Source organism: Rattus norvegicus, chromosome 2 (genome assembly GCF_021556685.1).
Source record: "Rattus norvegicus strain SHRSP/BbbUtx chromosome 2, alternate assembly SHRSP_T2T, whole genome shotgun sequence".
NCBI lineage: Eukaryota > Metazoa > Chordata > Mammalia > Rodentia > Muridae > Rattus > Rattus norvegicus.
In genome coordinates, this window is record NC_141535.1 from 4,135,969 (window position 1) to 4,163,844 (window position 27,876).

Below are 27,876 nucleotides of genomic sequence, written 5' to 3' on the forward strand. Positions count from 1 at the left end.
ATGCAGATCTTCATGAAGACCCTAATGGGCAAGACCATTAGTCTTGAGATTGAGCCCAGTGACACCATCAATAATGATCCAAGACAAGGAAGGCATCCCACCGACCAGCAGAGCTGATATTTGCTGGCAAACATTTGGAGGATGGCCACACTCTGTCCAACTACAACATCCAGAAAGAGTCCACCTTGCACCTGGTGCTGTGTCTGCACAGTGGCATCATCGAGTCATCCCTTTGTCACCTTGTCCAGAATTACAATTGTGACAAGATGATCTGCCACAAGTGCTACTCATGCCTGCACACAGTGTAGTCAACTGCTACAAGAAGTTCGGCCACTCCAACAACCTGAGCCCCAAAGAAGAAGGTCAAATAAGGCTGGGGCCATACCTGGCCTGTGACCCTGTGACCAAAGAAAATCCATTGACAGGGGCAAAAAAAAAAAAAGAGAGAGAGAGAGAGAGGGAGAGAGAGAATGACAAAGAAAAATATCAAGCTGGGCCCAGGACTTAAACCCTAGCATTCAGAGACAGAGGGCAGGCACATCTCTGTAAGTCTGAAGGCAGCCTGGTCTACAAGGTGAGTTCCAGGACAGCCAGGGCTATACAGAAAACCCTGACTGTAAAACAAAACAAAATTCTGACAATTAGCTTTCCTGTGTAAAACCATTATGACTCTTTAGCATATCCAACAAAAATTCATGTATTGGTGGCAAGAAAATACACTGTTAACTATGAATACTCTATGCTGGTATAGAACACCAGACAAACCCACATTTGGAAAACAGCTGTGTAAGAAATATAGTAAGAAACACATTTAAACAACTAACATTATTGGATTTTGTACTAAAGACTGAGATCTTACGAGTAAACTGTAGTGGTTTGGCTTGATGCTGCTTGTATATTATTGTTCATATTGGTTCCTCAAGAGGGGTTGCCCCGACCCCACAAGCAGTGCATCATGTACTTAGGTGATGCTATGTGAACCTTCTCTCCACTTTAATAGGTAAATAAAAGGTTAGAGCCTATGATTGGGTACTGAATAGGAAAGGTGGGACTGGAGGCTCAGGAGGGGGTGGCAGGTAGAAGGAGAAAAAGAATGAAGGAAGAGGAGAGAAGGAAGCCACTATGCACCAGAATCATGTGGCTGGGAGCAACCAGAAATAATAAGGAGTCTTAGAATTGGGAAATATGTTAGTAATGTATTAGATATGCCCAATGTAGGCATATAACTTATAATTAAAATATTTAGATTGTGTGTCTTTTACATGGGCTATTAGGGTTGGAAATTTTAGTAACAAATTGACAAACCCATGTCTGGCTTAGAACCGAAGTAACCCGATACGGAAATCCACCCCCATCCACTCATTATTAACAACTAGGGCTTCACTCTAAAGCTGCTTCAGGGTGGAAATTAAGCATGAATCTAAAGGGTGTACAGAGAGCTAACTGAGAGGCTCCCTGCCCAAGCCCCAAGCAAAACCTAGGCAACCAGAGGTAGAACAACAGCCCTGAGCTGGGACACAAGGTGGCGCCAATGCCACAACATAGTTGGGGTTCCCTGAGTGTGAGAGAAAAAAAAGGACATGAAGTCAAGATTGCCTGAGATGAGACCTTCACAACTGAAAATTAGCAACTGAAAACACAGCAGGTATCTTTCCAAAGCTTTCTCACAGATAACAATGGGCTGATCTAGGCATCTCTCTCCCAAGTCAACCTTCCCATGCACACTTTGATTTCCAACATCCCTCCACTTCTAAACAGGGAACAGGGCACAGGTAGCAAGACCAGCTCTCTCAACTGCTTACACTGCAGGCTGTGTAAGATCAATACACAGGCTGAAGGCTATACAGGACAGTCAAAACACCTAAAGGGCTCAAAACACAAAAGCCAAGGGTCTTTGTACAGTCAGCCCCTCCCTACTAGTGAAAGAATCTGAAAGGACCTTAATGTCCTAAAACTAACACCAGAAGGAAACAAAGATAAGAGAAACTTCAGACCAAATATAAGAATTAAAATAGTACCACTGCACTCTTTTCCTGCTTGGTTTTTTCCCACATAAGGTGCTATAGAGAATTGAGGAGTTTCTTAAGTAGTGAATACAAGAAGCAGTGATTCTGTTTTTAACATTCTTATCTTCTCAGAGTATATATGACCAAATTCTTAGAAATTAAATTTGCCAAGGTATGTTGAAGAAAATTTTTGCATTTTCTATAGGCTAACTCTAAAAGCTGTACCAGGATCCAATCTGAAGTAACACTTTACAAGCAAAACTTGTAATTATATACAGTATGATCTGCACTCGTTAAGCAAATATCTTGATTGATTAGTACTTAACTTTAACTCAACGAATAAATAAAATAGTTAGATTCAGTCATCACAGAGACAACAATAGTACAATTAATACAGTAATGAAAATGTAGCTCTACCTTATGTCTATATAACAAGGAACTATAGTAAGGACTAAAGAGTGCTAATATTGCACATACCCTAAGAGGCATGGACCTGGGCAGGAGAGATAGCTCAGTGGATAAGAGGTCCTGAGTTCAATTCCCAACAACCACATAGTGGCTCACAACCATCTGTAATGGGATCTGATGCCCTATCCTGATGTGTTTGAGGACAGCTACAGTGTACTCATGTTAATTAATTAATTAATTAATTAATTAGCCATGGACCCAGAGAAACAAGGTGAATTCATCTAAACCAGTATGAAGACAACCAGACAATCAAGCACAGTGCTATATGAAGAGATATCAAATGACAAATATGTATCAGTCAACTGCACGGGTTAAAAAAATGACATATTGACAGCAATTTGCTGTCAATTGAGGGCAAACGTACACAACTATGACCATCAAGAAGACTCAAAGTTAAGAAAAATTTGGGTAGTAATACTCAATAAAGAAAGACAAGTGCTAAAATGATCAGAAAGGAATAAATCTAGATTGGGTAAATGAAAACTCAGAAAGAAATTATTTGGTATAAAAAAAAAAGGAAAATAAAATTAATTAAATAAATAAAAAATTTGGGGCCAGAAACAGATGAAACAATCTCACTGGGCAAAAAAAAATGTAGGTGAATATGTGTCTTACAGTTTTACTGCTGTGAAGAGAGACACTGTTACTGAGTCAACTTTGATAAGGAAAAGGGACATTGGGCTGGCTTACACTCTCAGAAGTTTAGTCCATTATCGCCATGGCGGGAAGCACAGCAGCATTCAGGGAGGCATCGTGCTGGAGAAGGAGCTGAGCGTTCTACATCTTCATCTGAAGGCAGGAGTAGGAGACTGTGTCAACACTGGTCATAGCTTGAATATAAAGACCTCACAGCCCACTTTCCCAGTGACCTACTTCCTCCAACATGGCCACACATACTCCGACAAGGCCCCACCTCCTAATAGTGCCACTCCTTATACAACAAGCAGTCAAGCATATGAATGGTGGTCATTCCTATTCAAATCATCACAGCAGATAAGTCTTTAGACAGGGAGATCATAGCTAAAACTATATAAAAATTAAAATTTCCAGATATCTTCACCAACCCACAAGACAAACTACTCATTCATTCCACAGACTAGACCCAGGAAGAGTATATAGAGTTGGTAGAAGAGGCAACCAATACAAAGGATTAACTCGGTGATACCCTTTCTAGACTGACAATTGTGGCCCTTTCCAGACCTTCTTTCACAAATCCAAAAATGTTCTCTGCTATGAATGTACTCTTTCTCAAGCAAGAAAAAACAGATCTTTCTCTAGGAAATCACAAGCATGCATGTCAAAGGACCTCAGGGCCAACCCTAATCCTGAGTTCCTGCATGAAGACCCTGAGAGATGAAGTGAAGCCTGGGATACTTCTTCAGACTCCAACATGTTGGAAGCGCCAAACCTGTGATTTCTGCCAGGGAGAGTTGCTTACATGGGATAGAACCAGCCTGGAAGAGATATATTTTACAGGCAGAAAGATGGAGGGATGGCGCCATCTAAGCCTCTGATATCAGATATTAAGCTAGAGCCCTGGTTCTCAACCTTCCTAATGCTGTGACACTTCAATACAATTCCTTGTGTTGTGATGAACCCCAACCATAAAATTATCTTTGTTGCTACTTCACAACAGTAAATTTGCTACCGTCATGAATCATAATGTAAATATATGTTTACAGATGGACTTAGGGAGCCGCTGTAAATGGGCCATGACCCAGAGGTGGGAAGTCTGACCCAGGGGACTTGATGTTTACATGTTGCCTTATCAGTCTTGCTTGGTCCAGCGTTTTCTGACTATGCCCCCATTCCTCCTTTTAGGAAATAGTAATATATATCTTTTCCATTGTATGTTGAAATGAATTCAGTTTTCAAATTCACAGGGTTTTATCGAGACTGTGGGAGACCATGGGGACTTCTGAAGTAGGATTAAATATACTTAGTATTTTAACAATGGCCTTTGGAGCCTGGGAGGGAAATGTGGTGGTTTGAATGAGACTATCTCCCATAGGCTCAAATGTCTGAACCCTGGTGGTGACTTTACAGGCTATACCTTGCTAGGGACTAGCTCTGAGGCTACTATATATTGACTAGCCCCAATTCCTGTTCACTCTCTCTGCTTCATATTTGGAGTTTAACATGTGATCTCTCAGCGCCCTGCCATGATGGTCTCATGGAAGCCCAACCAAAATAACCTCTTCCATAAACTGGCTTGGTCATCGTATTTCATTATAGCAACAGAAAAGCAAATAAGTCAGACTATAAGTAATTGAAGATTAAAACAATTTTTTCTTAATCTTCAAAAGTTCATGATAAAATTGGGCACAAAACCAGTAAAAAGCACTCAACATCTCTAACCATTAATATAGATAGCAATTCCTCTAAATATTGCAGTGTTCCATCCTCCTGCTTAACAGAAGAAACGGTTCCTCCAGCTTCTGGAACAAGACAGCCAGGTGCTCATCCTACAACCAAGAAAAGACATTCCAATAAACAGCATGTACAGCTCCCTGCCACAAAAATAACTTTAAAATCCCAACACACTTACAAATACAATTTCATGTTTTTTACACTGTTTTGATTAGTTTGCTTCTTTTTCTCCATCTTTATTAACTTGAGTATTTCTTATTTACATTTCAATTGTTTTTCCCTTTCCCAGTTTCCAGGAGAAAATCCCCCTAACCCCTTCCACTCACCTTTTATATAGGTGTTCCCCTCCCCATCCTCCCCAATTACTACCCTCCCCCCAACAATCACATTCACTGGGGATTCAGCCTTAGCAGGACCAAGGGCTTCCCCTTCCACTGGTGCTCTTACTAGACTATTCATTGCTACCTATGCTGTTGGAGCACAGGGTCAGTCCATGTATACTCTTTGGGTACTGACTTAGTCCCTGGAAGTTCTGGTGGTTGGCATTGTTGTTCATATGGGATCTCAAGCCCCTTCAAGCTTTTTAAGTCTTTTCTAAGATTCCTTCGATGGGGGTCCCATTCTCAGTTCAGTGGTTTGCTCCCGGCATTCACCTATGTATTTGCTGTATTCTGGGTGTGTCTCTCAGCAGAGATCTACATCCGTTTCCTGTCGGCCTGCACTTCTTTGCCTCATCCATCTTATCTAGTTTGGTGGCTGTATATGTATGGTCCACATGTGGGGCAGGCCCTGAATGGGTGTTCGTTCAGTCTCTATTCTAAACTTTGCCTCCCTATTCCCTCCCAAGGGTTATCTTGTTCCCCTTTTAAGAAGGAGTGAAGCATTCATATTTTGGTCATACTTCTTGGGATTCATGTATTCTGTGCATCTAGGGTAATTCGAACATTTGGGTAAATATCCAGTTATCAATGAGTACATACCATGTGTGTTATTCTGTGATTGGCTTACCTCACTCAGGATGATATTTCCATTTCCTGAAAATGCTATCTTTTTTTCCATTGGGTGGTTTTGGCTCCTTTGTCAAAAATCAAGTGACCATAGGTGTGTGGATTCATTTCTGGGTCTTCAATTCTATTCCACTGGTCTATCTGTCTGTCTCTGTACCAATGCCATACAGTTTTTATCACTATTGCTCTCTAATACTGCTTGAGTTCAGGGATAATGATTTCCCTGGAAGTCTTTTTATTGTTGAGGATAGTTTTAGCTACCCTGGGCTTTTTTGTTATTCCGGACGAGTTTGCAAATTGTTCTGTCTAACTCTATGAAGAATTCTCTTGGAATTTTGTTGGGGATTGCATTGAATCTGAAGCAGTCATTAAAAGTCTCCCAACAAAAAAGAGCCCAGGTCCAGATTGGTTCAGTGCAGAATTCTATCAGACCTTCATAGAAGACCTCATACCAATACTATCCAAACTATTCCATGAAATTGAAACAGGTGGAGTACTACAGAATTCCTTTTCTGAAGCCACAATTACACTTATAACAAAACCATACAATGACCCAACAAAAAATGAGAACTTCAGACCAATTTCCCTTTTGAATATCAACAAAAAATACTCAATAAAATTCTTGCAAACCCGAATCCAGGAGCATATCAAAACAATCATCCATCATGATAAAGTAGGCTTCATTACAGCGATTCAGGGATGGTTTAACACACAGAAAACCATCGACGTAATCCACTGTATAAACAAACTGAGAGATAAAAACCACATGATCATTTCATTAGAGGCTGAGAAAGACTTTGACAAAACCCCTTCGTGATAAAGTTCCTGGAAAGAACAGGTATTCAAGACCCATACCTAAAGATAGTAAAAGCCATATACAGCAAACCAGTAGCTAGTATTAAACTAAATGGAGAGCAACTTGAAGCAATCCCACTAAAATCGAGGACAAGGCTGCCCACTCTCTCCCTACTTATTCAGTATAGTTCTTGAAGTTCTAGCCAGAGCAATCAGACAACAAAAGGAGATCAAAGGAATACAGATTGGAAAGGAAGAAGTCAAAATATCATGATTTGCAGACAATATGATTGTATACTTAAGTGATCCCAAATGCTCCACCAGAGAACTACTAAACCTTATAAACACCTTCAGCAAAGTGGCTGGGTATAAAATTAACTCAAACAAATCAGTGGCCTTCCTCTACACAAAAGAGAAACAAGCAGAGAAAGAAATTAGGGAAATGACACCCTTCATAATAGTCCCAAATAATATAAAATACCTCAGTGTGACTTTAACCAAGCAAGAGAAAGACCTGTATGATAAGAACTTCAAGCTTCTGAAGAAAGACATTGAAGAAGATCTCAGAAGATGGAAAGATCTCCCAAGTTCATGGATTGGCAAGATTAATATAGTAAAGATTAGTTTGCCTTTAAAGTGAAGCTATAGGTGACAACTACTGGTATACTTTGTCCAAACTGCAAACAACTTACTTTTACTGATTAGTAAATTTTTTTATATTCTTTGTATTTTTCAAAAATTAGAAACATAAAAAGAAAATGTTTTGCTATATACAGATGATTAACTAATAACACTTTGTACTAGATACTTATATGTTTTTCCCAATTCTCAGTATTACTAGCAATGCTGAGATAAACAAAAATATATTAAATTGTTTTGTGCAAGAATATCTACTGCCTCTGAACAAAATTTTTGAGAGTAAAATTAACTTTAAAGGTTAGAATATTTGAGCAGTGAAAATATATTCTACCTGAAGCCATATTGTAAACTAAAGTGAACAAAAATTATCTGGATATGTAAATATCTTTATTCATTAAAACACAGCCTTTTTCCCAGCCATGATTTTCAGATTTCGTCCTCCAACAACACCTCCTCATGGTAGGCAGAGATTCTGTATGGAGAGAAAAAAAATAAGTGAGTTTTATACCATAACGTACTCTTCATTGATATTTTATCAAGGGAAATGGGAAATTTGAAAACTCAAATGTGCAATTAACAAAAGACAAATGTATAATCCCAAGTAAACCTTATCAAAATGTGTTATTTTCAGGTTGCTTTATCAGTGCAGTCTGTCCAGAGAACATCCTCCCTACACTTTTAGTCTCATATTTAAACACTTTCCAACTTTCTACTTGTAAGAGGGGTCAATGGGGAATCTATGTGCTCCTGAATAACACTTAATATCCTCTTTGCATAAAACATCAATAAATCCAACTGTAACTTACTCGTTACCATTAATTAGTTAAACAATCTATTAAAATATTTCCTTCATCATCTGACCTAAAATGACTCTTAAACTGTGTCATACAAACAACTCAAGAAAACACACATAGCATAATACATCTACTAAGCAAAATGCACCCCCAAGAACTTCATTAAAAGATCTACATAAGGGACTTGTTAGTGTGATAACAAATTTAATACATGAGGTTGAAACAAAATATATTTAGGGAGTATTACTTACTGCAGACCCATGCCAAGATGTGCTCTTGAGAAATGATTACATGCAAGAGATCAGGGGTAAGAAGGATTGGGGGGCGGTGAGGGCCTGGAGACTGGGTAGAAGCAGGCAGACAAGAGCAGAGCCATGAGAGCAGAGAAGGGAAGACAAGGTCTGAGGACAGAAAACACTGGCATTCTTAATGCAACATTTAACTCTACTATACAACACCAAGATTACCAGATCCTGGCATGTCTCAAGCTTCCAGCCTAGGGACTAACTAGATAAGTCATTGTTGGATCAAAAGAGGCACAAAGTTAAATTTTCCAGGTACAAGTTAGGCCACCACTGCATTAACTTTCATAAATTAATGCAATATTTACATTGCTTTCTGTAATTCTCTAAGATTATATCAAAGACTATTATATGAAGCCTTCAGTATCAAAGTCAAACTAGCTTTGGTAAGATTTGTAAGAATCTTTAATCTTAAAACATATTTTTTCCACACACATGATTCCTAGTTTTTGAAATGCCTTTTGATTTGGTTTCTCTTTCTGACATTTGTATTAACAACATATTATATTCATGAAAATGGCTAAAAACACACGGACGTTTTCAGCTAAGTCTCTAGAGTGAGAAAGACAATTTAAATGTTTTAGGGGCCTATGTAAAAGGCCCTGAGAATAAATTACTAATTCTGTGGACTTTGCTCTTAAATTTGCTCTAGGCTGGTACCAGGGTGTTCCATGGTGTGTTCCATATCAAGCACAGAATTGCCAGATGTATCTCACAAATTCTCCTTAAGAGGCTTATTTGCTAGTCTTCATCCCTTAAGAGCCAAAGAAATTCCTATTGCATAATGACTGGTTCAAAGAAACTCTGAATCTATACACGTACTTTTAACAGCAAATGATTTGAACATTCTGCAAATGTGTATGTGGCAGTCATTAAATGTAACAACATGTAGTCATATGCATGAGAATGTCCTCACAGAATCTGATATTTAGACACCTAGCTGGTGGTGCTGTTTGGAAGGGATTAAGAGGTATGCCCTTGCTGGAAGAAGCATGTCCCAGGAAGAAAGCTTTGAGAGGTAAAGAATGTTGTTTATCCAGTCTGCTCTCTCTGCTTCTGCTCACCACCATGCTTCCCATCAAGATGTCTATTAAACTATAAACAAAGTTACTTTCTCATGGGAAAAGCAACAGGAAGGTCTCTTCCTCAGGTTTGCAGCTTACTTGGCAGAGCACCAGGATTCTCTGCTTGAGAAAGTCTGCTTCCTTTGTCTCAGTTTGCTTAGAATGACAAAGACCCTAGATTGCCTGCAAGCTGGCAAGCTAGGAACAGTGTCCTCTTGCCATTTCTCTACAAATAATAGAATATATCTTCAAACTTAAAGCCAGGTATGGTGTATTACACCTTTAATTGCAGTGTCTGGGAGGTACAATGAGGAGAATGAGAAGTTCAAGGCCAGCCCTATCTATATAATGAACTCAGGACCAGCCTCAACTACAGAACCCTACTCTCAGTTCTTATAAAAAATGAACAAATAAAAGAAAAATAAATGAGAAATAAAAAATAATAACAATTCATTTGATTATTCATTTAAGAGCACGGTATGCTCACTAAAATTTCTGGTGTGAAAAGCCAGTGAGAAAATCATTATTGATGGTGTAACAAGGAGGGTATCAAGTCTGACACTGAGACAGATATGGGTATGCATCAGGGGTGCAGCACTGGCCTGTCATTTTAGAGGCTGTGGGTTTGGTGTCAATAATTAAGGAAAAACGCAAAACCAAGAAAGCCCCACAAGAAACTGCTCACAGTTTTATAGAAAACTGTGTTTTCTATAAAAAATTGTTCCAAGGCAAAGTCACTTACTAAGTAGTGGAAATTAGTGAAATAAATATCTGAAGAGAACAAAATTTACAAATACCTGCTACTTCTCCCCAATGGGATTCTTTCCTCTCTGAGAATAATCTGTCAACTCCAGAGGAGTGGCTGAAGAGCAGCCATAATTTTAACAAACACCACACGAAAGGAATTAGAACTGGAGTTGAATCTTCCAAATATACTGATCTCTATATTACCAATAAGAACTGAGGCTGGAGAGAAGTCTCAGTGGGTAAGAGCCCTGACTGCTCTTTCAGAGGTCCTGAGTTCAATTCCCAGCAACCACATGGTAGCTCAGATCAGCTCTGTAATGAGATCTGATGCCCTCTTCTGGTGTGTCTGAAGAGAGTGACAGTATACTCACATACATAAGATAAATAAATTAATTTAAAAAAAAAGAAATAAGAAAACACTAGAAGTAAACAAATCAAGTTTTCCAGAAATTAAACCCCCGACAACTTCTACTAAAAGACCAAATACAAGGCAAGTGATACATTTCTCCACACTTGCATTGATACTCATTGCCCTAGTTAGGGTTATTATCACTGTGATGAAACACTGAAGCAAGTTGCAGAGAAAAGAGTGTATTTGCCTTACACTTCCACTTGGTAATCCATCACTGAAGGAACTTGGAATAGGAACCCAAACATGGTAGCAACCTAGAAACAGGAACTGGTACAGTGGTCAACCAGTGGTGCTGCTTACTGGCTTCCTCAGCTTGCTTTCTTATACAGCCCAGGACCAACAGGCCAGGGGTGGCCACACCCACAAGAGCCTGGACCCTCCTGTATAAATCACTGAAATAACACCCTATAAGCTTGATTACAACCTGATCTTATGGGGAAGCATTTTCTCAATCGAGGTTCCCTCCTTTATGATGACTATAGCCTAGATTGAGCTGACATAAACATGGAGAGCATATTCATATGTACACGTTCATATTTCACTGAAACCAACAAGAATCTTGTTTCACATACTCAAATATTATCATGAAAATATATTAAATTGCCATTAACTGTACATGTGATTGGGTAGCAAAGAGTGTTTCAGTCCAGCCAGGACTACATAATGTTGGGGTAGAAATCTCATTTCGCGTCCAGACAAACCACAATGGGACAACAAGGTTCCATGTGGAAATGTTTAATGAGAGAAGAGTAGAAGAGGAGAGGAGTAAAGACAGGCCATGAGCATGAGGAGGGACGGGGGAAGGAGAATGGGGAGAGAAGGGACAAAGGGGAAGAGGGGAAGCAGGGCGAGAACAAGAAGCAAGAAAGGAAGAGAGTAAGAGAATGAGGAGGGGACAAGCATCCCCTTTTATAGTGCCAGGCATAACTGGCTGTTACTGAAGAGTTAAATTTCAAAAAGTTAGTCATAATCATTTGGAGCCACCCCCTCCCCTTCCTTCACTCCCTAGAGGTGAGTCATCCCCCTGCTGAGTGTGATGGATCATCCCTACCCACATTGCTGAGCAGCTAGGTTGCACGTATGCTTTGCTGACGTAACTCCGTGCCAAAAGTAACTACACCATTTGAATTAGCCAATCCTGTGTAACCTCGCGAAATTCCATGGCTTTCCCTATATAAACCTCCACCTTTAGAGGTTCGTGGTTCTTCGGCCCTCTGTCTCCTGCGTGAGATGCGTGGCATGTTGGCCCGAGACCTCGGTGTCGGCCCGAGATCTCGTTAATAAAAGATGCCTCTTGTTATTACACCATGAATGGCTTCTCGAGCTTCCTGGGGCATGCCGCCATCCTGAGACTGGAGCGAGAGTCCCAATTTGGGGTTCTTCCTTTTGTTCTTTCATTACCAAGTAACTGTGGGAGTGGAGCTTAGACAGAAAACTAACACATAGTGAGAACCTGTTTCCAAGAAAAAAAAAAACAAAAACAAAAAACAAACAAGGAAAATGAACAAAAAAGTTTTTTCCAGGACTGAAGAGATGCTTCAGTAGAGAAGAGAATATAATACTCTTGCAGAGGATCAGAGTTTGGCCAAAGCAAAAACATCCAGCAGCTCACAACCACCTGACTCAGCTCCAAAAGCTCAGACACACTCTCTGGATGCCAGCACCTTCATTCACATGTGTGCATACCCACCATCACCACCAAGCAGCTACTACATACACATGCATATTATTAAAATAAAATAAAACATTTTAATAGAAAAAATTTTGAAAATTCAGACTCAAACTCTGAACATATATATCACAAATTCTCTCCTAAAAGTAGTATAGGGAAAAACTCCAGCATTAGAACCTCATTGATAGTAAAAAAAACCATGTAGTATGTGGAAAATTACTACAAATCATTTATAGGATTATACTCTATAAGGTGTCATGGTATAAAAGCATAAATTTCTGCTAATCCATAATGATCACCAGAAAAGAAATAGTTTATCGATGTCTCTGTGGTCTTATCTATAGAGAGGTTCCCCACTCCACAAGACTTGTCTGTTTATTTAAATAAGACTTTGTCTAAAGGGAAGAGGGCAATGGATTAGGATACAAATAACATGATGAGGCATAGTTCAAAAAATGAGGTTTTTCTTCCTGTTCCAAGCAACTTTTGCAATTACAATGTGTCCTCTTTACTATGCTGACTCATTAGGAAGCAATGGTTCTGTATTGACAAGTCATCAATTATAAAGCTAGACTTGTAGGTAAAAATCACCTTGTTTGAGGTGATTGGGTTTCCAAAGCTAATTGTATGGTGTTTGCTCATCTCAGGTGAGCATCAGTGAGAAACAGTGTCTAAAATACAATGCACAAAATAAATCAGCCCACAACTTCTCTATATTCTGCAGCATTAAAAGAGGAACTATCAATGATGATGTCAAAAACTTAAGCTTAAAAGTAAATTAGACATGAACTCATAAATCTACAACACATTATGCCCATCATTTGGGGAATGTCCTCAAAACACTTTAGTGATTTATCACAGGATTCTATCCTGCCAGTGCAGAGCAAAAATCATATTGGAACAGACTTAGAATCCCTTTGAAAACTATACAAAACATAAAGTTACTTAAAGGCAACATCCAACCGCTACAGAGAGACACAATGGAAAGGATTTACTAATGAAAGACCTCAGCTCAGATCTTAGTCAAAGGACTGCCACCTTAGCTATTATACAGAGTATATTCAAGAGCAGTGAGCCTCAGATCTCTTCACCTATTAACAAGAAATGTGACTGAGTAGTGATCAGAAAATCCCCATGTGGGGCCATATGTGAATATTAGGTAGTGATGTGACCAGAGTAAAGAGAACTGAATGTAAATATGTCAAGCAAAGAGGGTTCCATTGTTTAATCCTGTCTTTAGCAGTCTTTTTCTTATTTAAGTTTTAAATTTAAGTTCTGAATAGAGTCTCCTCAAGGTTTAAAAGTAAAGAGTTTTGAACAGATGAGACTGATTTAAACTAGTGTAAAATTCCTCAGTGTAGTTTTGTGTGGGTCCCATGTCCACTCTGCCACAGGGCAAGGCTGCAATAGGCGGGATGTGGGAGATGACTGCACTTACCCCATCGACCAGTGGTTGTATGGGAAGTCAAGGTACACTGCTCTGGGGATGATGAAATGCAGTCTGAGGCACAGGACCACTGGAGCTGCCTGAGGGATTGGGAAGGTTCCTTGGGCCTGCAACAAGGCAGGGGCTTTCTGGTTCTTATGCTCTTAGGCATCCAGGTGCCCCTGAATGCCACAGAAGAGTTGAGAATAGAGTTGGGGCCCATGGAACTGGATCTAGTCCCAGGCTGAAGGGGAAAGAAGGGGGTCTCTAGCTGGTCCTTTGAGGAGAGGCTTTGCTTGGTGAGGGGGTGCCTGGTTTGGCTTGGTTGTGGTGGTTGCTGTGGTTGGGAGAGCAGGGAGGCCTTCTGCAGGAGATTAGATGCTGGCTCTGTAGTCTAAAGCCTTCTCTGTGGCTCACCATGGTGAATCCCAATAAAATGAGGCAGTCCATGGTTTTACGATATTTATCGGCATGGTGAAAAGTGAATGATTAAAACCATACTCCACTTCTTAGGGTGGACTTGCGATTAAGTACCTTTTGAAGGGTGAAATATCTAGGAAGGAAAGGTTATTGGCTAAGCCTCCAGGCCTTTGGTACCTCATTAAAATGGAGAAATGTTTTGAGTCTATGAGACCACAGGCCATGTCCTCTACCTATGGAGGAACTTGAGGCATTACCTTTCTGTGACTGATGTCCATGAATCTATGGAGGGCTGTGGGCTTGTGATCTGCCTAGTTTCCCAGGAGTCAGCTGAAATGCCTACTGTCTCTTCAGTGTCACCGGGATTTCTAGCCTTAGTTCAACCAAGAACCAGACTGTCTTTCATGGTACCACACAGTTCTTACTTCTTGTTTTCATATGACTCTATGAAAGTTGCCCAAAGTGCCTCAACCACTGAAAGGTTCTGTAAGCTAAAACTGTAAAGAAATATTAAGGCAAAAATATTAAATGTCAGCCAATCAGTGACTATAAAATATAACTATGCCCTGTTCCATTCAACATACCAGAACAGTCAGCCAGCTGGCTTCCCTTCAATGGAAGGGGAATGATAGAGCAGCATGGATTTAGAATGTTTACAATAGGCTTCTTGACTTACAGGATTACTAAAGCATGTGTCCTTTTTGATGGGCACAGCAGTAGCAGCTCATTCTGGACTTCAATGTACATGTTAAGAAGCCTCTCACACCCCATCAAAACTTCCTTTTGTCTGCTTACGTGGGCATTGGTAAGCTTTACTTAATTTTGCTTATTTTTTAGATTTTCTGACATAGGGTTTCTATAGCCAAGGAGGGCCTAGAACTCAAAGTTATCCCACTGACTCAGATTGGGTCTTGGCATAGACTACCACATTTGATTCTTAATTTTAATATTTTTCAAAGGAACTATCTTCATTAGGAACAATCAGGTTTTCCACAATTGGCATTTCACATATTTACTAAGAAAATTACTTATACAATAAATAAGAAAGAGCTCATTTATCACACCCTGACAAAATGCTCCCAAATACAGCTAATGGCATTTGTAACTCCTAAAGATATGCAGTATTAATTAAAGAAACTGAAGCTTGCCTTCCCCCCCACGCCCCCATAATTTCAACATTCAGAAGACTGAGGCTGAACAGTTATGGCTGGTTTGGGCTACCTAGGAGTGGTAATGGCGGTGTTGTGGGGAGGAGACATAAGAAGAACAAGCCAGGTACAGTAAATCATACCTGTAATCCCAGAACACAGGAAGAAGCTAAGGCAAGAGCATTCTGAGTTCAAGCCAACAGAGGCTAGATAGCTATGTAGTTAGATCCTATCTCAAACAAACCAATAACCAAAACAAGTAAGTGCAACTGCTTTGAGTGACTTTATTCAGTCTCATTGCTGTGGTCATATACAGATACAAAGTGCTACCTTACCCTCACTTAATAGTTACAAGAAATATTTGTTAACTAAAACAAATGTACAATGAGTTCACTGTTGTGCCCATTTTAGTTGTATGACATAACACATAATGTGCCACAAATGTAGAGAAAGCAACCTGGGGTCACTCTTAGACAAGGAGAGAGAAGCTGGGTTTGGGCCCACACTTATCTCTCTTCTCAGTACCTTTCTCCCTTACCTTAGCCACCAGTTTCCTACTTAGGCAGTTACTTACAACTGAGGACCTTAAGGTATAGTGCAATCCAGGGACATCTGTTTTTAAAGGGGCTTCTCTGTAAGAAATCAATGGGACAGTCTTTTAAATGAAGAGAGTTAGTGAAACTGGGATATCACATGCAAAAGAAGATGGACCATTAGCTTACACTATATATAAATATTAATTCATAATAGATTTTAAAATGGACTTAAACATAAGACCAAAACTACTGAAGTCTAGAAAAAGAAAATAGGTAAATATTTTGACAGTGGATTTGTTAATGATTTCTTGGATATGATATGAGCCAATTGGATAGCTCAATGGGTAAAGGTTCTTGCGTCGCCAAGCCAGATGTAATCAGTTCAATACCTGGGACCTACACTAAAACCTGACTCCTACCAGATGCCCCTGACCTCCTTGTTTTGAGGTTTGGTCTGTTGCTTTGCATTGTAATGCTAACTGCAGACCCCCAAGGCCTGATTGTCCCAGAGACAAGAGTCCACAAGTAGACCCAAGTGATGAGATGTGATCTTTTCCCCAAATTATTTCTGATAAGTGAATAAAGATGCCAAAAGTCAACAGCTGGGCCGAAGACACAGAGACAGGGTTTAGCATTCCAGGACTTCTGGCATCAGAGAAGAACCATGAGGGGAATAGAATGTGAAGGGAGGAGGAAGCCTCCATGGGTCAGGTAGGTTGGCTAATTGGAGTTAAGAGAAGCCCACACATAGGAAATTTAATTTTATAGTGGGATTATTGGCTGTGAAACAGACATAACAGCAAGAGGATCCATATCTGCCCAGCTCCTTTGCTGATTAATGTAAATATAAAGCTTGTGGGTGTCTTTTATCTAGGAACTAAGTGGTCAGAGGCAGGGGAGAAACCCTGTGTGAGGATTAAACCATTTCTACAACATTCACACATACAAATCCTGTCATACACACACACACACACACAAATAAAAATTGTCACTTTTAAAAGGGGTAAATAAATTTGTCATCACCTATGAGGATCCAAATTCTATCACTACAATCCATGGTGTAGGAGGACGACCTCCCCACTCATTTGTCCTCTGGTCTCCATATATACACACTAACATATATAGACATATGGACACAGAATACATTAATGAGTTAATTAGTTAATCAATCAATTAATTAATTAATTAAAAGTTTTTCTAATTATCTGTTCTTGGCCCCAGCTCACTCTGTCTTTGCTTTACACAGCTCAACTCCCCACATCTGCCTCCCCTTCTCTCATGCCTGTCATTCTTTCATGTGTGTTTCTCCTCCCTTAGTGTCCATGTTTAAATCTATATTCGCCTTCTTATAAACTATAACTCTGGTGATTAGACAGATACTTCCCAGGTTGAAAGAACTTGCTGTGCGATCATGAGGCCTGCAGTCCGAATCCCAGCATCCTGCAAACACCAGTCACTACAGCTGCCAGGAATCAGATAACATCTTCTTAGGCAAAAATAATGAAATACTGCCAGTAATTTGGATGAATATACAGTTATGAATATATGGCAAAATGCAAAACTTTGTCCTTTTAAGATGTAGCTCACAAAAAGAGTGAGTCAAAGGGAAGTAAACATACTGGTTTCTTTTATACCATGTGAACCAAACAAGTACTGTTATCTCTACAAATCTGTTCCTTTCTCATAAGCCAAATTTAAACAATGCTTTGGAAAACTATCCACCTGGACCTGGATCATCCTGCTCTGTTGTCTCCATCTTGATTTTCCTCAGCTCTCTTTCTCCTCCCTCCTTCCTAGACTTTTCCCCACCTACCCTTCCTTCTCATCCAATGATAGGGTATGCCTTATCCCGGACTCGCCTTGCTCCATAATGGCATCACCTTACACAGAGCAGTGCCACAGATTTCAGCAGAATACAGGAGAGGGATGGACTGGGGAAATAGGATGCTCAATGTTCAACACAATGATGTGAAGGGTCAACATCTAGTCGAAATTCTGTTCTCAGACAGAACAAGGCCTACATTAAACTCCTGGGGTTGGCTATTTCTGTAGATTTCTAATTTCTCAAAGCCTAGCTGAGGAGACACCCATTTAGTTGAATGCTCACCTTGTTCAATCATTAATGTTTAGGAGGGTTTTTTTTACCCTTTTACATCAATATGGGAAAGTTCGCCAACAGTAATAATAGTCTTGAATATAAGATCTGTTTGTCAAGTCCATTTTCCTCATGAAGAACTATTATAAAAATTGAGGACCAGCATGAAGGCTCAGCAAAAGGCTTTTGCCACAAAGCTTGATGACTTGAATTCAATACCTGGATCACATATGGTAGAAGGAGCTACCACCCTCAAGTTGGCCTCTGACCTCCGTACCCATACATGTATACACATACATACACATAAAAATGCGATGAAAATTTAAAACGGAAAGCCTAACAAAATTAATTATAATTCAGCAAAGGTAACTTTAGTCCAATCCAAGTTGCTTTATCTTCTGCTGACTGCTGACTTAACAGTACAGAGGGGGAATGGAAAGAAATGGCCTATTGTTTTGACTGTGCCTAAAACCTCAAGCATGCCCAAGAGAAGGCAAGGCTGTAGGATGGGCAAGGTCCTAGAGGGATAGTACCAAAATATCACCACACAGTAGAGAACACATGTAGTCAGAAACTACTTAAACAGAATGTGTAAGTCCTCAATACACAGGACACAGTTGATGGTGCTTGGGGTGCAATTCTTAGGGGCCCTGCAGTGTGTAAAATACATGACACTTGTGTTATATAACTGTCTGGGATTCAGTGAATATATATGCTTCAGTTCTAGCTTTGGATAACCTCAGCGGACCTTTGTGGAGTTTTTTATCAATAGAGTAGCTCTTTACCTCATAACCTTATTATGCTTTAGGCTTTTATTGTTTTATTTTTCCCTCCCACTATTTAAAGTTGACCAGAAGAAAAGGGTTGTGTTGAGGCTAAGTTGGTTGGTCCGGTTTTCTTCTTGGAGGTAGGCTTCTGAACATCAAAATATCTGAATAGACCACCTCACCTCTAGATCCCAGTGAGGGCTTTTCAATAGAGCCCAACTGAAATTGTCTGATTGTTTCTTCTCAATGATCAGGAAAAAACAACAGTGCCATTTCAGACCTCTTATAGAGGGAGGGGCATGTGGCTGCCTCAGTATTCTGTTGCTCGTGATTTTTGTAAAAACCGAATTTTTAAAGTCTGTTAATGTTTCACAAAGAGGAACGCCACAGTTTGTGGCTATAATTAGCTATAATTTTATAGCTTTACATTGTGTGTTTCTTCCTTTTAGAAAAAACCCTACCCAGTACAAGCCATCACATGCACAGAATGTCCAATGAGTGGGTTGGTTCTCCACAGTCCTTGGTGTAGTATTTAGTTTAGTCATTTACATTCTTTTGTATATGAACCCCAATAGGCTTATATGTTTGAATACTGAGTCATCAGGGAGTTGAATAATTTGAGAAGGATTAGGAGGTGTGGCCTTTGTGAATAGGTATGGCCTTATTAGAGGAGGCATGTTATTGAAGGAGTGGGTTTAAAGGTTTCAAAGTCCAGTGTATCATTCTGGGATATATTAGGATGTACAGCCCTCAGTTACTGCCCCAGCACCTTCTTATTTGCTTCTGGCAATGATAACTTGTACTGATTTTCTAAAACAGTAAGCAAGCCCCCAATTAAATGTTTTCTTTTACAAGAGTTGCTTTAGTCATGGTATCTCCTCATAGCAATAGAATAGTGACAAACACAGAGTTTATTTGACTTACAATTTCAGGTAACAGTCCATTATTTCAGGAAAATCATAGGAATTGCAGGAATTTGAGGCAGATGGCTGACGAATATTCATAGTCAAGAGTAAAGAGAGCATATTTGCACGGATAGTTACTTAGTAGCTTTTTTCACTTGTATATATAGTTCAGGGCCCAACCTAGGGAATGGTGCTGCCCATAGTGAGCTAGGACTTCTTACTAAGTATTCAAACATATGAACCTTTGGCAGCCATTCTCATTCAAGCCACCATAATCCCTTGTTCCCTAAGTTGATCTTGCTAGGATATGTAATGACAGTAAGACAAATAAGACTAGAACAAAAATTGGTACCAAGAGTAAGATAGTCATTGGGTGCTGAGATTAAAAAAAAAAAAATTCAAGATATCTACCACCACCACCACCACAACCACCAAAACGTGTCTATACTCCAACATGATCGAAACAATTCCTAAGTAAGACTCTCTTCCCAGGTGATTCTAGATTGGGTAAAAATGACAGTTAAAAGTAGCCAAAAAAATGACCAAAACAAAGAAGAAAAGCAGCCTTAGAATATAGCCCCCTTTTCCATCACTGAGAAAGTGAGAACTCACTACTATCCAGGATAATCTTGACAATAGTATTTCAGTAGGAAGAGACATGCAGTGTGTGACATGACATTCTGTTACCAGTAAATGATACCATCTCAGTGGAACCCACTCTTCATTTAGTATTTTATGTTGTGGTATAATGTGTGATGCTCGTTCTCGGAAGAATTCTGAGAACTTTGCAGTAATTCTGGATGGCTTACAACCCCTGTTCCTGCTGCTGGATTAATGAAGCATAGCTATATTTATGGATGAGGTTGCTTTTCGGGCCATTCAGACTTTCATTTAGCTACTGTTATCTGTTGGAGCACGAGTAAGCCACTTAAAATTTCAAAATCTCAATTTTCTTATCTCATACGATGTGACGAAGATTGCGAATCCATTGCAATGTCTATTGTGTAATAAATTTTTAATGAATTATGAGAACATCATCAACAAATCTAGCCTGCAAGCTTTTAAAGGGCATGGTGTCATATTTTTTCAGTCTAAAGAATTCAGATATTTAAAGACCTCTAATTTTATGAGGTATGTCCAGTTGAGCACACATAATTCTAGCTTCATGAAAATCTGGAACAGAAGAACTGGCTGGCAGAATTAGAGGTTCAGCTGTTGCCCATGTTTTGAGGGAAGTCAGAGGTCAGATAGCGTGGGCTTGAAGTTTGGTTTTCACTCTTGCTGAGTGGGTTCTTGGTTAAGGCAGGTAATCCCTCTACACTCCATTTCTGTATCTGAAAATGAGGCACGATTACCGGATAAACAAAACAGTGGAAAGAGTGCCCAGGCCGAGCCCTGTACGTTATAGATGGCTCAGTTAAGGCTTGCTATTGCTATCATTGACTTCAGGAACATCGTTCTGGCTCAAGTACCAAGTTCTAGAGGAAGTGCTGGTGGCCAGCATGTCACATGTAATAAGAACAGGTGATTTGATTTGGGGAAAATCACAGCATATCTAGGTAAACAGCACAAAGAAAGCCAAAGACAACTGGAAACATGGCTGCTTTCACTACCCAGTGGAGACAGCTCACACTGATGTTATATTTGGGCAGCCATGAGCTCTTTCTGCATCATCAGAAGTACACCAGCATTTATTTACAGAACACTGTGTTAGAGCAGCTTGGAAAGTCTTAAAGGAAATGAAAAGTAGAACCTAAGAGAAACAGAGTGTGGGGAGGGGAAGACTTCTGTGTGGAGGACATAGAGACTGATAGAATATGCTTAAGTATAATTTGTGTGTGGGTTTGCTTCTTGTTTTTCTTTGTTTTTTTAACTCAAGTCTCATGTATTCCTAGTAACAATCAAGAATGTAGCAAGAATGTAAAGAATCAGGGAGTGGATTATACAGGAGAAAGTGTGGGAGTTAGGAAAGCCATTCTAGTAGTATTTTTTCCTATTCATGTCAGCAAGGGTTTACTGAACATCCCTGTGTAGCAGGTCTGTGCTGTGAAAAATAAGATAAAGAGATACTATGCATTGCTGACCACGTTCCAATGACTATGCAAAGCCAGCCAGGAATACATTTGTAAAGCTATCTCTTGTCCTGTGATCAGAGAAACAAGCATTCTTCAGTGACTACATAAGGTAGATAAGAGAACACAGAGACAGAGACAGACAGAGTGGGTCAAAGATATACCATGACATGAAACTACAGTTCAAACCCTGGAGCCTTTGGAAATGACAGACCTAACTAGAGTACTGGAGAGTTTAGATGAAAGGCTGAGAAACATATGCCCAAGTATTAGGCATGCAGAAAGAGCAGGTTCTTTGGAACATCTGCAGGTAGGAATGACAAGGAGCAGCATCCGCTGAGGTATACCGGGATCCAGCTGTTTTTGGAGATGGGGTACTTGAGAGAAATACTTCAGTATTCTGAGGATGTAAGGCTGGAAAGAACAAGATATATCAGAGGAGATACAGAACAGCATTAGCTTTCCAGGAAGGTGGGGAAGCTCCACCCAAGCATGTCAGACAGAGATATACCATAGATTTGTTTAAATTTTATGGACAGTGCAGGGTTAAGTGTAGAGTGTATTAATAAGGCATAGGAATGCCTACATGTAAGAAAATCTTACGCCAGCAGTGGTGTGTTTTCTCTCACAGTGAAGGGGTGGTGACAGGAGGGCAGTGACTGATTCAGGTACTCTGCTCTCTGCAGTTTGGGTTTGTCATGCTTTGCTCTCCTAGAGGCCATTCTGCCATAAGAAGATGATTGGTTGAGCACAGGACCTTGCAATTGTGTTTAATGATACAAGAGTGGGATATAAGCCAACAGTTCCTTTATCATCCATCATAAAGGCCCTTCCAGAGACCAACAGCCTCAGTAGATTTCTGCAAGTCAGGTACATACCATCTCCAATGGCCACCTTTGGCTGTAAGAAAAGCTAAGCAAGCAGTAATTCTCCTTGTATAAAAGGTCTTGGCATGGGAAATTGGGAATAAACAACGAATAAGTTAAGCTACGATTTTTTCTCCCATAGGGAGCAGGTGAGATACAATGGGGACCTGCAGCAGGCTAATGGTAACAATACATGCCTTTAGAAGAAACGTGGAAATTAGAAATTCTTCTAGTTCTTGATGTGGAGTCTCAGGGGAAACTCAGCAAAAGGCTGGATATAAGTTTAAAAGCCAAAGGCTCAGGGCTGGGTCTGAGACTCTAGCTGTGAGCAGGGGCCATTAGAAGAGTCCGGACAGTCCAGGATGGCATGTAGCAGAAAGAGAATCAGGCCTCAGTAATGACATGCTTTTAGAGCAGGAAGAATGTAAGGAGATGACCAGAGAGGAGAGACGGGCAGAGAATTTCTAGAAAGAGACTCCAGAAGGGCAAGAAATACCAAAGAGGTCTAAAGGTAAAAGGCTGGAAATTGCATAGAGAATTTTGTCATATGATTTCATAGCTGGTCTCAATCTGAGCCATCTATTGGTGGAAATGGAACAGTCCATTTCCCTGTATTGTAAAGGAATGCAGCTGGCTAGTTTAAATTCCTTCTCAGCAGAGACTCTAAAAATGCAGAGGAAGAAAATCAATGCAGTAGGAAGTAGAGAAAAACATTAATGGCTTGACTGGGGTATAGTTAGGGATTAGGAGAAAGGCCAATAGAAAGGGGATAGTAGAAGACACAGGAGACACTTGTAGGAATGAGAAAAGGCATTCAGGCATCACCCTTTATCCATGGGTTTGTATTTTATTGCCTTTGTTATTCATGGCCAACTACCTGCAGCCCCCAAACTTCCAGAAATAAATAATGCATAGGTCCTTTTCAGTAAGTCTTATTAAAGCGTCTTGTTCCATTCTGTTTTTTTTAATGCCTTTAGGGCTTACTTTTATTATGATTTTTAACTACGTGTAGGTATGTGTTTCTGCTTGTCTCTGGCTTCCACATTCCCTAGAGTATGAGACAGTCCTGAGTTGCATGAAGTAGGTGCTCAGTACCAAACTCAGGGGCTCCATGAGAGCAGCAAATTCTTTTAACTGCTGAGCAGTCTCCAGCCCCTTCAGCTGCACCTAATTAACAACTCAATGCTGTCCTAGGGGTGCATAGAAAAAGCCCTAACACACAGTTTCAGAAATCCAAGGGATGTGTTCTGCAATGGAAGAGGAAGCAACTGTAATCATGACTGCCAGACCAATTTTAGTTGTCTGTCAGAATGGGGGCCACCATTCCTAGCTTTGCTGCACTTAGAATCTGAACAGTATGAAGCTTTTGAGTACAAAGAAAAGAAGAGGAAGGCTGTTGGGAAAGAATCTGAATGCCCCCCATACCATCTCTGTATTTAAAATTATAGGAAACCTACATGCTCAGTAACACAGATGACAAGACTGCAAGACTCACAGTCGTTATACACCGTACATCTTACATCAAATACTATCTTGCGCATGGTATTTCTTAGGCACAAAATAATTCCATGTGAGCCTCAGTCTGAGAAGACGTGCCAATTTGCCCTATTCTATTTTTACACAGGCCATCACACCAACCTTGGAATATAGTTGGATAGCAAAGTTATGCAAAGAGTCCCTGAGTACTACAAGAGCTGGTCTACACAGAGAGTGTGGTCCTCTGACTTTGCATGGGGCATGCTTGTCTGACAGTCCATGGAGCATATACCTCTGGCCTATCCTTGGCGCATGCTCATCTGACTCACTGTGGAGCATGCTCGTCTGACTAACCATTGAGCATGCTCCCCCACCTATGCATGGAATGTGCTCTTGAGAACTTGCATCTATCTGTACACAGAGGAACAGATGTGCTTTCATTTTCCTAAGCAAAATAACAGGAAGTATCATCATTCTTGAGGTCACAGTATTCATAACAGGAATGTGTGGAGAGTCAAGTGAGATCTATTGGGAAGCATGGTGTCTGGTTCAGTCCCTATCTTGAGGGAGATAAAATAATCTCAGTTCTCAAATGGTGTCAGTCACCGTAAGGACCCAATCCAAGAGGACGACTAAACACTTCTGTAGTCCCTTATAATCTGAGCTTGAAAGGGGCCTCTGCCTCTTCAGCCAGCTGGGCAGCTCACAGAAATTCTATCCTTGCAAACGGAGCTATAGGTACCAGAGAAGCAGCTCTTCCCTCTGATTAGTGGAACAGCTATGACAGAAATTGCCTTTTCCCCAAGACACAAAGTGACATATTAAAGGAGAAGCCTCTCTTTTGGTGCCATGGAGTCATTTAAAAATAAATGTAGAAACTCCAAAGAATGTCTGTTAAGCACAGCTGTAATTCAGCGACACAAGACCATTCACTTCAGCCAACTCTGCCGGATTCACTTCTTGATCCTCAGATTATGTAGGAATCAAATCCAGTACTATCTTTACTTTCAAAGTCAGTTTGCCTGTTTTGCTGGTGACTACATGGTATGTTAGAGCCTTGTACTTATGCTTCAGTTTCCAAACCTAATTGTGATCATGGGCTGGTAAGGTCGAGGACCAGGTATTGAAAGCCCTCATAGCTTACCCACCTGGGTAAACTTGCAGGAATATTGCCAAATGAATGAGAGACTGATGAAAACTGGAGTTCAGTAGTGGGTGGGTTGCTAAGCAGCCTGGTAAAGAGGATTACAAATTAGTTCCCATTAGTAGAAACGGTGGGGTGGACAGTGAGAAAGACCGCTGTTCTGGGCCAGCAAAACTGGGTCCTAGTCCCAGGACAGCTTGCTTGGCTTTACTCACTCAACAAATACTCCTCGAATTTCTAGGCATTTGACAGGCTCAGAATAAGACAACATTTCTTCTTCCAAAACATACTGAAGGTGTCTAATTGGATCATAAGAGAGATATGGGAATACATTCCACCTTGGTAAGTAAACGTGGGGTATGTGCTGAGCAAGAGGCTTCTAAATCAAGTTATTGTCCAGGAAAGCATTCTGAAGACTATTACTTCATGCCTTGAGGGATACAAAGGGTCATTTGTAGACTGGTGGAAAAATTTACCCACCACAGGGAACGGGACTAGTGTTTGAGTTATTCTGCATCATGAAATGTAGGAGGTGGCATTTGACAGCTGGTAGCATAGCCAGAGGGGAATCTAACCTAAGTTACGTTGCAAAGTAAAAATGCCATTGAGTCAGTACAATTTGCAGTTGAAGGTAGAAGTCTAGAGACAAGACAAAACTGGGTTTAAAAATAAGCTTTGACATACACCAGTCACGTGATAGTAATCACTTAAGAAACAAACAAACAAACAAATGAACAAACAAACAAAACCAAACACTCTTCAAGTTTAGATTCCTTAGCTCAGTGTTCTCCTGATTTGGATATCTATTGATGTCCAACAACTCCTCTCAAATGAAATGCCTTAAGACAACACATATTTAGTAATTCTCAGGGTCATTATGAATTAAGAATGTGTTATGGCTTAAATGAGGCCCTTGCTTCAAGGGTCTATCACATGGCTGCAACGAAAGTCAACCATGGTTGTGGTGCTATCTCAAGACTCCAGAAGCTCATTTTCAGGTCTCTTGGCAGAGTTTGGTTCTTGCTGGCTGGTGACCAGAGGCTCTCTAGAGTTCTTTACTGTGTGTTGCCCTCCTAAGGCAGTATACACTTCCTCAGAACCAGTGGAGATATGGTGTTGAATGGCAAGACAGAAAGGCCATTGAAGTGAATTCTGATCACTATGGCCCCATTCTGTAGGTCAGAATTCACAAGCTAGCCTACCCTTCTCAGGTTGGCAGGGGTGGGTTGTTGGAGAGTAGGAGTGCATGGGAGGATGGGCATTTATACAAGAAAGAGAACACTAGAAAATCAAGCTGTGGGGATTCCATCTTTGATTTTGGTTTGCCACTAATTTGTAGGCTAGACCTCCAGTCAATGTTAGAGCTATTGTTATGCTGAATGGAGGGATGCTGAGCCAGAGGAGAAATGTTGAGCCAGAGGCAGAATGTATGGTGGGTGGAAGAGTAAATAAGGTTAAATAAATAACTAAGAGTAAATAAGAGTAAGTAATTTGGACAAGTCAAATCACCTCCTGCCTCTGAGACACCATTTTGTCCTCAGCAAAATGTAAATACTTGGTCACAGGGGGGAAAATGAGGGAAAAAAAAGTGCAAGCTTCAGTTTGTTTTCTAAGGGAGGAAACCTAGCAATCTCCAGCTTGCAGGAACAAACTGCTCTGGGCCTTTTCTGTTGTGTTGATTCAGAGTCTGTCAGTCTGGTATCTTCAAGGATTTTAGTATTTGGCCCCTTGGAGCCAAATATTAAAGAAATATATTAAATAATATATAAATAATTAAGAATTACATGACTGGGAAAATCACAACGAGAAAGCTGGTTTTGGGAGTCCTTTAAAGTATGTCTAAGGCTTTTTTAAAAACTACCTTTGCTTCTAAGGAGCCCGTGGTGGGTGGGCCTAGCTGAGAGAAAACTGGCTGTATGTGGGAAATTTCACACTCCTGATAATAAAATGGTAATAAAATCTCATCCGGCTCCCAAGGCTTAGAGTAGAGGGGATGTTTATGGTGGAGGGGGTTCCCCAACACAGGTGCAGCTGCTTTCCAGGTTGTGAGGTTTCCAGCCCTACAGGGCAGCTGGGGTTATGGACTCTATGGCTCTTGCTACAGCAGTTCCTTCACTTTGGGAGAAAACACTCAGTTGTCCCGCCCTGGCGCCAGGCAGCTTCACTCCAGGCTCCAATTGAATGGTGTCACACAAAGTGGGATTCACAGTGTGCACTGGGGTGGTTTGCCCTAGTGAAGGCAAACAGCTGGGGAGGACATTTCAGAGGGTGGCAGTGTCCTCCCAAAGGATAGCCAGTGATTGTGGATAGAACTTGGGAGTCAGCCTTTCACAAAGGCATGCTTCTCAGCAGGAAATGAGGGTGGGGCGGAGCAGTCCCCCGATAGAGACAAAGCTTCTTTGAATCTTTATCAGAAGGCCTGGCCTCTTGCGAGAGGGGTACCTGGGATGCCAGGGTAGGGAGAAAACTCCAGTGTGGAATCTCATTACCCTCCCTCGCTCTGCCCACCTAGAGCGCACAGTCCCTTACAGCCTACAGCTGCTGGTGCAACGAGTGTCCCTCCAGCCCAGGAGGTCACCTCCTGCAGCGTCATTACCCATACTGGAGAGTCGTGGGTAGCTCAAGAGTAGTTGGGACAGCCCAGACCAGATCCGGCCAACAGTCTCACCTTCCCAGGCTGGCTGCTCCACCAAACTACAGCAGTCTTAGGAAACCTAATGAGAACCAGTTGTAGTGACCTCTGGC

The 27,876-nt window shown here is 40.7% G+C and overlaps 1 pseudogene; it reads left to right on the forward strand.

Annotated features, from left to right (window-relative positions):
• Positions 1 to 27,865, forward strand: LOC148006619 (ubiquitin-ribosomal protein eL40 fusion protein pseudogene; annotated as a pseudogene).
• The last annotated feature ends 11 nt before the right edge of the window (positions 27,866 to 27,876 follow it).